Here is a 13288-nt window from a genome sequence, read left to right as displayed (position 1 = left end):
GAGCTGGGCCCAATGCACTCCATACTTCATAGAACCAGGCTCTATTTTTATTTCCCACGACTGCATTGGTATATTTTAAGAAGAAATAGATCAGAGAGGATCCTGAAACGCAGCCTTACAATAAGAAATAACTCTGAAGGTAGGTCAATTTTATGGCCTAATTACATTTTTCCTCACAATAAAAGTAACTGCGCATTAAAAAGTTGTGGTGATAAGGTGTGTTGTGCTTCTCATTAAGCTGAGTTTAAGAGCACTATGCATATTGAATCTACATTTTTTAATGTATCTGTTGCAAAATTCCATTTAATGCTGTCATTGGAGATCACTTTCTGACCTTGATTTTGGAAGTTTTTCAGCAGTGCATGGAAGGAAGAAAAAGGTGGTTGTACTACAGCGTAAGTGTAAAGAGAGGCTACTGGGAGGCATAAGCAAGGCTAAGCTCTAGGCATAGTCATCTGCATTAAGCAGTAGCAAGCCCCTTTCATTCATGCTCCCTTATTTTCAGGACATGGTAGGAGATGACGTACTCTATATGGAGACATAGGCTTAAATCCAATCCTACTTATGTTATTGATATTTTTAGCCCTTCATATTCCTGCTACTAAGCAGGAGTAACTTGGTGGCTGCAATGTCGTTAATGCAAGATCAGGTTCCTGCATGCTTCCTCTTGTCCTGCTCCTCATATTATCCTTTCCAAATATAGGAACTAAAGCATTTTTGTTTATAGGCACTTGACTTCAATGAGACTATTCACCTGCTTAAAGTTAAGGACATGCTTAAGTGTTTTGTTGGAATTGGACCCAGGATCGTAAAATCTGTATGAGCCCTGAATTGTTGAAGTGGTTAAAATAGCAGTTAAATTCTGGCTATCCACCAAGTAAATCCACATAAACTTTTGACTTTGTAATCAAAGATACACTCCCATTCCCATTCCCTGCATACATGCACACACACTGACTGAAACAACTTTAAAGTGTGACTATTTATAGAATCATGCATACTGTGATAATGGTGTGCAGTCTTCAGGCTCTGTTGTTAATTAAATCCTGCATTTAAAAACTGATTAGATTAATATTCTCTCACTGCTTAAACAAATGTTTCCTTTGGAAGAGGGGAAATGGTTGAATGTAATCTACCAAATCTAAGTGTTATAATAGTGTCTTAACTATTGTTTCAACTCTACACTTAGGGAGGTGAGACCGTCAAGGAATTCAAGTTAATGTAGTAGTAATGTGCTTTGTGGCTAGTATTCATAAGGAATAACACACAATATGTATGTGTTCCAACTGAGCTATATACCCTCTTCTGGTGGTTATTAGGGTTTTGTATAGTCCCCATCACTGTATACTTTCTTGGCTTCCATCACCTGAGGAACAGTGCTGACTGATCATTACAGTTTAAAAACCAAGTAAGAAAAATTCACTGAGGCTTCTTCATTGAGAATTTTAATTCTTATTCTCAATAAGGTGGATCATAATATAGTGATGACATGTACTTAGTACGACTGCCATAATGTTTAGGTATTGTATCTAAAAGGGATTTTGTTAACTAGTCAGTGCCTGCTACTATGAACCATCCCAGAGTGCTTCAGAAACAATAAACTGTACATGTAAGAATCACTTCTCTGATGAAATGCAGCCACTTCTGTTGTGGGAGGACAACAGCCAAGCAAACAGCAGTGGGGGGCAGAAGGAAAACATTCAGCAATGGGCCTCAGGCAAACCCCTGCTTTTATTAAAGTGCCTAAGTATCTTTAATGTTCAAGCAGAACAAAAGAGCAACTTGGCTTATTAGGTCTCCTCTCAAAGACCAACACACAGCAAAATACATGGAACTCAGAAGTGTGAAGAGTTAAGTGAGTTCTACTGGAGTGCAAAATTGTGGCTAGTTTGTGTTTCCTGGAACAACCAAAACACAATTAGAAGAGACTCTGGCTGCATTTGTTTAATGCAGTTTAATAGTCTAGAAACATGTAAGTTAAAAATCCCCTCACATCTCCAGAACTCCCTTCACTGGATCCTGCTCAGGAAACACCTTTCTGTTCCCCAGAACCCAAAAAGGAGCCCAGTAAGTCTGACTAGACTCACCTACACATCAGGTGCAGGTAGGCATTCTAGGGCTTCCCCCACTCAGAGGCACTCCCAGCTGGGCCTCTGAAAAACTGGCCAAACCCAAAGCTTTTGCCACTGTCCAGACGTGGTTGGGTTTCCAGTTCGGGTCATTTGTAGGTCTGGAGGGCATATCATGGCTCTGGGCCCCTTTCAAGAGACACAAAAGCCTTGTAAACCCAATCAGACCCTTATTTAATGCACTGTTCCAACACACTGCAGTGTTGTTGTTTTTTCTGTTCTACTTTTTAGCCTGGCACAAACTGCTATATCTATTCTAATGTGTACCTACATGATGATGATACTCACATGTTTTTCTTTCATTACTGCAATTCAGCCACTAAACAAAGTTGCTTAAGTCAACTCACTTCTCTGAAGTACAAGGTTTATTATGACCACTTCTCTTGTAAAATACTGATATAAAGGAACAGATGAATCACAACAGGTTGGGGGAGGAGAAAGCTGTATTCAACCTCATAAGTAGTAGCCTAGAGCTGGCAGTATTCATTGCACATCATCGGTACTGAAAATACTGGAGACAGCTGACTAAATAATGTAGAGAGCTTCAACTCCTCTTCACTGTTCATTGCAGCCTGGCATGGCGAACAGTTGAAAGGCTGTGATGTGCTTTAGTGTAGTGTATATTATCCTGTCTGACATTGGGCATGGTTCAAAAGAGATTTCCATGTGAGGCAGAAGTATGCCAAAGCCTCTCATCTGTCTCTGTTGGGTCAGCCAGAGCAAAGAAAGGAGCTGTTCTTTGAGACTTATTTTCCAGGGTATTTTAGGAATAATTAAAATGCAGATTGATAAAGGCAATTAAAGTTAAGTATGTTAATTGTTTCAGGTGCCCTGTCTAGATGGATCCAGTATATCCTGTGATCATCTTTCCTGGGGGGAATATATACATAATCCTCAGGCCCCTGCTTGCTACTGATGCCTATTTCATATCTAACTAGGGTTGCCAATCCTCCAGGATTGTCCTGGAGTCTCCAGGAATTAAAGATTAATCTTTCATTAAAGATTCTCATGTGATGAAACCTCCAGGAATATCTCCAACCAGAATTGGCAACCCTATATCTGACAGAAATTTAGGTGGGAATGGTAATAGGCTTAATGCCCTTTAGGAATCATGCTGATGTAAAAGATTAATGTATGTTTCATCCTAAACTTGCTCATAGGTTTACTTCATGCTGGAACTAAATATGAATGTGCACCATGGGAGACAGGCATCTAAATACTTTTGAGAATCTAGGTCTTGTTGCCTTATCTTGAAGTCAAATGGGGTGGAGAATAAAATGGAATGAAAGACTGAACCCTTGATCTATGCTGGAATATGCTTTGAATGGAACACCGTTTAGCCAGAATCAAGTCATGTGCAATATTTTGTGAATAAAAAATATTTTTCTTATGCAGATCATTGCCATGATGAATAAGATGTGTGTAATTTACATTGTGTCTTATGCTTTTGGGATGAAATTTCCCCCCATGTGCAGGATCAGCACAAGACCAATGTGCTACATAAATCCCGTGTAAGCACTCAAGATAGGACTTGTGTTTTCTATATACCTTGTGTTAGCCCTCTGCATAGGAGTGAATCTGATCCTTTGATACCAAAATATTGTCTATTGTCAATCTTGACAGAGACTTTTAATGAAATCATTTCTTCCAGTCTCTCATTTTTACTACTAGATTAGGGCGACCAGACAGCAAAATTGGAATGGGGGAGGTGGTAATAGGAGCCTATATAAGACCCAAAAATCGGACCGTCCCTATAAAATTGGGACATCTGGTCACCCTATACTAGATCTATTATTACTATTGTTAAAAATTAGTTGAAGAGTTGTTGTTTAGCAGTGAGTGCATTGAACCTTGCAGAAGTCTTGAACACAGGAGTAACATCGGGATTTCATTTCCATGAGATGATGCATTTAGGAGCATTGTGGGTATAATACTTATATATCTGGAATATCAGTAACAGCTATATATGAGGTTTTCCTGGTGATAGCAATAAAGAATCATAACTGCAACAGTTGTGACTCATTCTTCACCTTTTTATACTGCTATTAGATCAATATAGTCCCTAAGGCAAAGTCCACCCCACATCTGCAAAATAAGAAAAAATAAGTGGTACCATATAGAACTTTGTGTAATGTGATGTTCTAGGACATGATATCATGTAATGAACACATTGATTTCCTACAATGAAATCCTGGCTCCATTGAAGATAATGGCAAAACTCTCATTGACTTCAGTAGGGCATGATTTCACTCTTAGTGTGTTAAAGTGAAAGTTCCAAAACCTGACAATAATTTGATGACCTGGTGAAGATGAAATATTTTCTATTGATATATTTATGAAAGTATCCGTATTAACCTTGCTCCAAGAAAGGTCTGTTTAGGAACATTGAGGCAACTTGCATCTTGTTTTAAAATTATTGATACTATAATACAGTACTTTGTTATACAATTATTGTGTGAAATATTCCCTTCTAGTTAAGTCAAATATAGAATTAGGCTTGGAAGAATTAGATTTTTATCAGTAAATGTTGGTAAACTTCCATTTCACCCTACACGTACAAACCAATGAGAAAATATTTCCGCTGATCAAAATTGACAGGCAAAGTCAGAAAAATGCTGCTTGAGAACTTATTAGAGTTTGATTTTAGGATATTTTCTTTCTGTATTTTGACAAGTGATGTCGACAATTTGTGTTTTAATACATAAAAATTAACATAAAATACTCAAACATCATGACACATTTTATTTCAGTTAGAACAAAACTTTTGGTTGACCTCAAATGATTTTTTATTTCAATTTTTTTATATAGCCAGTAATCAAAAAATGAATTATTTGCACATCTCTCAATTGCCAAGGCCATGTGATATGTTAGAAAATCAAATGTTTTCATAATTATCTATATGCTACTTTCAAATATAACTGATATCTTGGAAAAAAGTAATATAATGCTCAGCAAATGATACCTTGCTACTTTTATATTTGGTTATCTGTTGGCACTCACAGGAGAAAGAAAATGTAACAGTGTTGGAGAGAAAATTAGGCCAGCTTACTAAAAAGCAGCACCACAAAATGTTGGGTTTATTTTACTTTGGCTCTTATACTTCTCCCATTAGCATGATTTCTCAACACTTGTTCCTATATTTTTTTTAATGTACAGAAGTTAAATTTAAGAAATATCACACATATTAGACATTTCCTTCCAATGAAGGAATATATATATATAAGTGCTGGGATGGAGGATTTCAGTGTTATGCTAGATTCATTGGAAGGTAATGTTTAATGTGTGTGGTGTTTCTTAGAGTTTACGTTATATATTACATCTATTAAAATCTATGTCATTTTGAACACATTTGTTCTTAGAGTTTGGAAAGGGGAGGAGTGTTATTGCATGATTGCTCTCTTCATCAAATGACTTTAGATCTTGGTTTTAAAGAACTATAGAATGGCAACTTCTGTGTGCCTTGTAACCACCATGCCACACAGAAGGAAATTGTGCAACTTGAAAAAAGCTAACATTGAAAGGACACTGTCCTTTCAATCTAAATTATTCTAATGCATCTGGACAGGGTTCCCATTTGTAAATTCTGCCATGAAGAATCATTGTTTCTGTTTTGTTAAAAGTGTTTAAAATACTAACTTGGACTTGTTAAGGTACTATAAAAATCTTAAAATAGGAACATTGATTAATTTTAGCCCTATTAACCTTAAGATTCCAATAAATTATAAAATTAAATATAGGGACGGCACATACCTACTTGGATCACCTATCTTAACCCACCAAACAAGAAGGAATCTATACTATTTTTTCTCTGTAATCTAGCATTCCCTTAAAGATACTTAGTGATCATGCTGTAATTACTGAACATCACAAGATAAACAGGTCCTTTATCTGGTTGACCTAACCGTCAAAATAGTTTTCCTAATACTGAAGTTAAATGTATCTTTTCTTTTAATATGATCCTACTAGTTGTTTTAACACTAGTGTCCAGTGGAAATCATTTTTTTCACTGTCCTTTATGCCCTTCATTTAGAGTTATCATATTGCCTCTTAAACTCTTGAACTTTGAAAAAATGACACTTAAGTTTTTCAGTCTCTCTTTGTGAGCAGTAGAATCATTTGCAGCAAGGGATGGACGGAGGATGGATAGACAGGCATTGCCTCCTGCCTCAGGTTTGGACTTGTCCTTGCTTCCCAGAAAGACATCTTTCAAAAGCATACTGCTAATTTAAGGTGGAGCTGGAAGACCTTAAATATCAAATGATATAACAAATTGAATTTTCCAGATTTTCTTTTGCAGTAACTTTGAAAACCAACTTCAGCTTATTTACAGCTATGTGATAATCACTCCACTTTCAGCATTTGTCCCTAGAACTGTTTTCCAGTGAAAGATGCCTGATCCCAGGCTTCTTGAATCTATTTATTTCATGAGGGGTGATATCTACCTTTCTGTCAGTCTGAGGTTTTTCTATAGCACCATGGTATCTAAGCAATATTTACTTTTGCAGTTGAAAAAAGTGCCTAAGGTGAAACTGTTCAGAAACCCAACAATACCACAGGAAACCAGGTCTTGCCATTACCTCCCTCTTTCCCCAGTTTTTATGAAATGGCACATCTGAAGTTTTTTGGTGGCTTGCTTGTTTTAGTGCAGTTTTGGAGGTGGGAAGGCAAGCAAATTAAATACAAAAAAGACAGTAAAATAATAGGAATGGTTTGAGTTTTATCTTTCATCTGTGATGCAACACATTGCACTTTAAGGAACTACAGTATATATGAATGAAAAGTTCACCTACTGTGGTAATGTGTAGGTAAGCCTAACATAATCAGAGAATAGTCTTAACTCAGTTTCTATGCTTTTGTTGCTTAGTCAGACCTTTATATTTGTTTAAATGTTGCTTTTTTTATTTGATTGCTTAACAGTAATAAGATTATTTCAAATGTTTTTTTTCATATATTGATTATTGGATTATTTGTGCACATACAATGAAAATTAACCAGAAAAAATGAAATAACAGTAAACAGAATCCTCATAATGATCAAGAAAAACAAAAGACACAGATGTTTCCTTAGCAAGGACACAATAGATAATGAGGTATCTACTAATAATGCTTTGCTCCCAGTTGATTGATTATACATTAATAGAATCTGGGAATTCATCTGTTTAACACACAAAAAAACCCAAAACACCACTCTCAGTTAGAGTAAATGATCAAGCCAAAGAGAGTAGGTAGGAATCCTAAAGAAAATTAGACACGGAAAAGAGTAAAGGGTTAGCAAAGTTGTTCTATTCCTTGTCCCTGAAGCATCATGCAACAACATGACAGATTCTTCAGGGTTCAAACAGATTGTGAGGCAGCAGTAGGAATATCCATTGAAGATAAGAATCCAGATGATTTAGAGTAAAGACTCAGGTTTGTCCTTCAGGTTATGGGCTGGATTCCCCAATAAGCAGTGCAAAATGGCCTTACACCACCCCTCTAGCCCAGCGTATAAGAAAGACAGGCTTGTCAGGGCAGGGCATGGGGAGGGCCATGACAGAGCAATCCTCCAGGCACCTAAAATCCATCCCTAACTTGTGCCAGGATCAGGCAGCCCTGAATCAGAGAAATTCGGACAGAGTAGATAATCGAGGCCTAAATATTTACCATTCTTTCCAAAGAAACAATATCAACCATGCAAGACTATTGTTCCTTGACCATATTATGCAGGGATAGAGGTGGAAGCAGGACCTCCTTTTGGCAAGTTTTTAGATATTTGACCCATAGGAGATCATCTATTAGAGACCCAAAACTCCCCTAGGACAACAAAGTCTGAACAATTGAGAACAGTCAGAGAATGTTAACTCATGACAGCACAGAGAGGCTTAAATTAAATTAATGCCTCTTAAGTTTCCACACAGAGGGCTATATGTTTAGAAATGGGTGCTAATTTGTATACGTGAAACATTCAGTTGTTTGCACTAAGCAGGTAATTCTGCATGCATAATTTCCTATGATTTTGTTGCAGATGCCAGTATAATTACCTGTTTTGTACATGCTATTTTTAGCATGTGCATCATAGGTATAAATATATTTTTTTAAATGAACTGATTGTGCAATTCAGTTGTGTCCAGTACAATCAAGAATCCTTGATTTGGGCAGCTGCTAGCCCTTCTAGGGTCATAAGGAGGAAATAAAGTTTAGTCTTGAACCAAATTATTTCACATTTAACACAAAGCTTTATCTGACATTGCTATGTATGCTTTATTAGAAAGAGACCGTTACTAACCCTGCTATTTTTGTTTCTATTTCTGATATAATTATTTCCAGTTTGCTGCATCACCAAGACACTGAATAGGAAGACACTGAGGCTGACCATAGGCCTACAGACCACTCTAATATAAATAGCACATTTATAAGCATGGAAAATTAAGTGACAGATCACATGATAAATGATACAAACAACCAGTTTGCAAACTGTCGTGCTGCAGGAAGACTTGCCTCTTGGTAATTAGAAAGCCATCTCATGCCACTAATTTTTAAAAAGAACTCCCATTAGTTTCATTCAGAAGTTTGCTTAAAAAAAAAATCTATGGCATGGATAACTTTAATATAGGAAAGACAAATGAAGGCTGCTTTGAAAAATTATGGACCATACCCTGAGAGCCTTATCCTGTTTTTGCTCAATGCTTACTGAGACAAATTCCTATTGACTGCGAGGAGTTTGCCTGAAGGAAAGCTGACTAAATTCTGAGTAAAACCTTTAGGATTTGGATCTAATTTTTTTTTTTTTTAGAAATGAACCATAGTTGGGGTAGAGACTAAAAGAGTTTTCGAAAGGTATGCTGTATATGTCCATAGGCCACAGCATCTTATTTCACATACTTCACATCTTTCCCAGTTGGGGCACCAGATTTTTTAAATCTCTTCAAGGGGTGTTTTTAGCAATATCCATTTCACTTTACTACACATTTTTCTCATTATAGGATGGAATAACACGTTTACTAACCTAGCTGAGTTCTGAAATACATTATTAGAATATTAGCCCCTTTCCACACCATTTCAGAGAGTAAGACCCTTGTTTTTAATTCAGTTTTTACTAAAGCAAAATTCCCTTTGACTTTTGAAAATAGTTTTGCCTGAATACGAGCTTCAGGGTTTGGTCCTGTATATTTAAGCCACATACTAACTTGCAACAAAAGAATTATGTTCAGCTGTGAACAAAAAGATGTGCTTCAGTGTATTGGAGATTAGCTGTTTTTAGTGGGTACGTAATGAAATGACAGCTGTGTGCTAACAGCAGTGGTGCATTGGGTGCAACTCAGACCACCAGGAATGCAGAAAAGTTGCCTCACATTTCCATATGTGGTGGCACCTTACTACAGATGCTTCCATGCAGTGGCCCACGTTGTGCCTCCAAGATCCTTCATGTATACGGAACCCTCAATGTAATATGCAGCTCTCACCCTTCCCATGTGGAAGGAGGTTGAGCTGCCTCCCCAGCATTATCTCCATCCCCCTTCTTGTGCAGAAACCTTGCAGATGGTGCTCCATAGAATTTGGATCTGCATAGAGGCAGGGCCGGCTCTAGGATTTTTGCCGCCCAAAGCAAAAACAATTTTGGCCGCCCCCCCACCGCCGTTCTTTAATTACCCCCCCGGCCCCGCCTCAACTCCGCCCCTTCCTCAAATCCCCAGCCCTGCCTCCTCCCCCCAGGCTCTCAAGCCTAGGAGGGAGGGAGGGGGAGAAGCGGCGCCCGCGCCGCGGCCACTTGGAGTCTCCCCCTCCCTCCCAGGTTTGAGAGCCTGGGAGGGAGGGGGAGACTCCGAGTGGCCGCAGCGCGGGCGCCGCTTGTCCCCCTCCCTCCCAGACTCTCAAGTCTGGGAGGGAGGGGGAGCAGCGGCACGGCCGCTCGGGATCTCCCCCTCCCTCCCAGGTTTGAGAGCCTGGGAGGGAGGGGGAGACTCCGAGTGGGGCCGCGGCGTGGGCGCCGCTTCTCCCCCTCCCTCCCAGGCTCTCAAGCCTGGGACGGAGGGGGAGCAGCGGCGCGCGAAACGGCCGCTCGGGATCTCCCCCTCCCTCCCAGGTTTGAGAGCCTGGGAGGGAGGGGGGACCCCGAGCCGCGGCGGCGCATGAAAGAGCTGATTCGCGTGCCACTGCTCCCCCTCTCTCCCAGGCTTGAGGGCATGGGAGGAAGGGCGAGTAGCGGCGCGCGAAACAGCTGTTTCGCGCGCCGTGGCAGCAGCAGCGGAGGTGAGCTAGGGCGGCCGGGGCACATTTTTAGGGGCGGCTTTCTGGCGCCGGCCATGCCACCCCTAAAAATGTGCCGCCCCAAGCACCAGCTTGTTTTGCTGGTGCCTAGAACCGGCCCTGCATAGAGGGACTAGGCAGGCTGGTATCAGGAATGAGTGGTCACAGAGCGAATGCAATATAGGTTCACTATATGTAGAGAACAGCCGATATTCCAGTGGTTTGGGCACTTGATCCTGGGTCTCCAAAACATCCTTGATTCAAGGCCAGAGACTTGACCCTGGGTCTCCCATGTCCCAGGTGAGTGCCCTAAGCTTTGGGCTATTGGCTGTTCTGGGGTGACACTTTCTTTCTCTCTAGCTTTGACGAGAAATTCCATCCAAGATCTCAGAAATCTTCCTGATGCAAGTTTTGGTTTTGACAAATCCGCATTTTGCACTTAAAAACACTTTATGGAAAAATTTCCAACCAGCTCTAATGATGAGATGATTCAAACTCCATTTTGAAGTGATTTTTTGCAGATCTTATTCATTTCTGCACCTCTTTACTCCTGTGATGCTACAACTTTGCATGACACTCGCAAGGCACATGAAATGGGTTTCAGTATTTGTATATCCCAAAGCAATTACCTTAAGCCAGTTTGACTATTATATACTCTGCTACCTCACTACAATTGCTGCAGGGGTTTAAAATCATAAACCTTTGGTTTTATCTAACATAAAATGGGAGCTGTGAAGATTTTCTGGTTCTAATACTATGTATTTGATTAACATTGACTTTTACTAAAAACATTGACTCATCTAATAAGCTTAAAAAAACTACAACATTTGTGAGCAAACTGCTTTAGTATAGAGTATTTCACACTTCAAAAGATACATTTTCTAAATTACTGAACCCACTAATTTGTAATTTAAGAATAATGATGTTGCATCAAGAACAACAGATTAATAGTTTCCAAAGATCAGTGGTCTACAACAGTTTGACAGGAAGAGAAAAGGAATGCAATTGAATTTGTAAATAGAATTGAGGTAGACCTTAGAACTTGGTAAACAGTGGAATCAACACCTTTAGTCTGGCAAAAAGTGCTGCGGGGGGGGGGATATCCAGTGAAAACAAATAATCAATAATTCAGTTTTAAATTTCATCTGAAAGATGGAGCCTTCAGCAGCACAATTGACAAATGATGTTTAAAGATAAACATTTCAGAAGTGTCCCACTGGGACTCCTAAGTCACTTAAGGTTATGTCTTCATTGCAATAAAAAACCTAAGGTACTGAGTCTCAGAGCCCGCATCTGTTGGCTCCTGCTGCAGGGTTAAGAACATCAGTAAACGTTCAGGCTTAGGCTGGAGCCCATGATCTAAGACTCTCCCCCCTCGTGGGGTCTCACAGCCAGGGCACCAGCCCAAGCCCAAACATCTACACTGCAGTTTTATAGCCCTAAAACCAGGGCCGGATTAACCTTTTGTGGGCCTGGTGCCAAACATATTTGTGGGCCCCCCTAGGGGCAATGGAACATAGTGCAGCGGGGTCAGTCCCCAGAGCAAGGGGCCAACCAGGGGCATGGCATGGGAGGGGTGACCCCGCTCCACCCAGCACAGTGCGAGGGCACTATTTACAAACCAGCAGTTGCCAGACACACAATGGTCCACCCAGCCCTGTGCTGCCAGCATGCCTAGGGTTACCATACGTCCGGATTTCCCCGGACCTGTCCGGCTTTTTGGTACTCAAATCCCCGTCCAGGGGGAACTGCCGGACATGTCCGGGGAAATAGGGAGGCAGCATAAGCCAGGGTCCGCCCGGCCCCAGCACAACCCGTCGGGTCCGCAGCGCAGCCCAGCCGCCCGGCTACATTGTAGCGAGCTCGGGCAGGGAAAGGGGGGTGGACGCAGCCGCAGAAGGCGGCAAAGGGGCAGCTGCTGCCCCTGGAGGCCGGGCGGACCGCGCACCCCAGCCGAGCCCGCAGGACCATGGGGAGGCCGGGCCCAGCCAGCGGCTCAGGCTTCCCTCACGGGCGGGGACTCCCCGGCCACTGGGGGACCTTCCTGCGGCCCCATCACCCCGCACGGCAGGAAGGAGGCTGCGGCATGGGGCAGGGAGTGCGGTGTGTGCCGGGGCTGCAGGGACCCGCGCTGCCCCGGTCGCCACTGAGCATCCGAAGCCCCTGCCAGGCAGAGGCTGCCGGGTGAGCAGGGGAGCAGGGCAGGCGGGGGGGTGCAGAGGCTGCAGGGCGAGGAGGAGCAGGGCAGACGGGGACGCAAAGGCTGCAGGGGCGGGGGGGTGCAGGGGCTGCAGGGCGAGTAGGGGGCACAGAGGCGGCAGGGGCAGGGGCGTGCAGAGGCTGTAGGGCGAGGAGGAGCAGGGCAGGGGGCGCAGGGGCAGGGCAGGCGGGGGGGCGCAGAGGCGGCAGGGGCAGGGCAGGCAGGGGGGCGCAGAGGCGGCAGGGGTGGGGGGGATGCAGGGGCTGCAGGGTGAGTGGGGAGCAGGGAACCCCCAACCAAGATCAGAGCGGGAGGGAGAAGGGGGAATGCGGGGTGCTCAGAGGAGGGGGAAGAGTTAGGGCAGGGACTTTGGGGAAGGCGTTGGAATGGGGGTGGGGAAGGGATGGGGTTGGGGCCAGGGGCGGGACTGTGACCCCGTGGAGTGTCCTCTTTTTTAAATGTTTGAATATGGTAACCCTAAGCACGCCCCTTCCCCTCGGGGTGGGCCCAGGCCACATCACACATCCTTCCGCACCCAACATCCCCGACTCCCTATGCCCAGCGCCCCCCCCAACCCTGTCACAAATGCACAGTGCCATGCATAGTGCCCTGCACACCACCACCCCTGCCCAGCGCCCCCTGCCCACAGTCCCACCACAACTGCCCAGCACCCCAGACAACCCCTACTCCCTCGTGCCCCAACACAGCCCAGCACACACACACACACCCACGCC

General features: G+C 42.7%; 1 protein-coding gene across 14 annotated transcripts in view; it reads left to right on the top strand.

Moving 5' to 3' along the window:
• The window catches only part of TRPM3 (transient receptor potential cation channel subfamily M member 3), a 593201-nt gene that overhangs the window by 472131 nt on the left and 107782 nt on the right, over window positions 1-13288 (top strand). The gene's annotated exons all lie outside the window — the stretch shown is intronic.

Source organism: Chrysemys picta, chromosome 6, assembly GCF_011386835.1.
Source record: "Chrysemys picta bellii isolate R12L10 chromosome 6, ASM1138683v2, whole genome shotgun sequence".
Classification (NCBI taxonomy): Eukaryota; Metazoa; Chordata; order Testudines; family Emydidae; genus Chrysemys; species Chrysemys picta.
This window is presented reverse-complemented; position numbering and strand designations above follow the sequence as displayed.